General features: G+C 37.7%; 1 long non-coding RNA gene across 1 annotated transcript in view; it reads right to left on the minus strand.

Annotated features, from left to right (window-relative positions):
- The window catches only part of LOC128249542 (uncharacterized), a 3,098-nt gene extending 2,145 nt beyond the window's left edge, over positions 1-953 (minus strand). The window contains exon 1 of the long non-coding RNA XR_008265663.1: positions 858-953. This is a non-coding gene — a long non-coding RNA (uncharacterized LOC128249542). The remainder of the gene's footprint in view (positions 1-857) is intronic.
- Positions 954-1,583: the final 630 nt, after the last annotated feature.

The following is a 1,583-nucleotide window of genomic DNA, read 5'->3' on the forward strand; positions in this document are numbered from 1 at the left end:
ATATATATATATATATATATATATATATATATATATATACATACATATGCATGTATATATGTGTGTGTGTATATATATGTATGTACACACATACCTCATACTTGAAAGGGAGAGTGGTTGAGAGAGTGAAAGAGAGTATAACCCAATATATTTATTAAAGCTTATTTCTAAATAATAACCTTCAATCCGACATTACTCCGAGTTTCACTCTTCAACCTTAAGCACATTAGCTGTTTGTGTTATGGTTCTTTATACAACACCATTTACAACTCCACAAGCGTAACTCTTTGAGCGGGTTGACTGAGAAATGTAAGCAGGTACAATTTGCTCCTTGGCGATGACGAATGATTGAGCAATAAGGGAATGGTGACAAGACTAGCTGACTTTAACGTTGTTAGTATTGAAGAGGTCATTATACCTGTGCATTTTAAGTATTTGAACCCAGAACGTAAAGATCCGGAACGAATACTGCAAGGCATTTGAACTCAGAATAAGTAATGATCCTTCTTACTATAGGCACAAAGCCTGAATTTTGTGGAGAGGGGGATAGTCGATCACATTGACCCCACTACTCAATTAGTACTTAATTTATCGACCCTAAAAGGTTGAAAGGCAAAGTCGACTCTGGCAGAATTTGAACTCAGAACGTAGCGACAGACGAAATACTGCTAAGCATTTCGTCCAGCGTGCTAACGATTTTGCCAGCCCGTCGACTTAATAATAATAATAATAATAATAATAATAATAATAATAATAATAATAATAATAATAATAATAATAATAGTAGTAGTAGTAGTAGTAGTAGTAGTAGTAGTAGTAGTAGTAGTAGTAGTAGTAATGTCATGCTGGTTACTTACATTGTCCACAAGGGACCTCAAGATCTTGAGACCAGCGAGAACGATGGTCGCACCGATTATAGCAAGCTGAAAATAAATATATTGAAGAGTAATATGCTTTCTACGAAAGGCACAAGGCCTGAAATTTTGTGGGAGGGAATCGGTCAATTACTCACTGCCTTGTAATATTGAAGTGTAATATCAGTATAAACATGTGTGTGGTGGTAACTCTCTATACGCTGACACAGCCTGTTAGATATAGCAGCCAAATTTTTTCTCAAACGCTACCATCTTAGCCAAATTTATGTGGTACCTCGGTCTGTTCTCACAAGCACACTATAGAACCTCACAACATCCTTTCGCTTCTTCACTGCACTAGTTGTACACGCGTCTCCAGAGTCACACAGCATAGTATATCTTCGTTACGTACTACATACTTGTCGAACTGACTTTATTGCCAAGTGACACTTCCACACATCATGTAATTATTGTCTCAATACAGCTGCACGCAAACATCATGGTCTCCTTATCATAGTCCCACAATACCACACAACCAACGCGTGTCTACACAACAGGACTCAGCCACAATGCCACTCCATTTCACGTATATGAACTGCCTTATAAGATGTCACCACTGCTACATCACCCAATAAATGCAGTGGAGCAGGACAAGAGGGAGAAAAAGACAGTGAAAGAGGGAAAGAGAGAAAGGAAAGACGCCAAGAGAAGAAGAAGAAAAAGAAGATA

Source organism: Octopus bimaculoides, chromosome 15 (assembly GCF_001194135.2).
Source record: "Octopus bimaculoides isolate UCB-OBI-ISO-001 chromosome 15, ASM119413v2, whole genome shotgun sequence".
NCBI classification, from domain to species: Eukaryota; Metazoa; Mollusca; class Cephalopoda; order Octopoda; family Octopodidae; genus Octopus; species Octopus bimaculoides.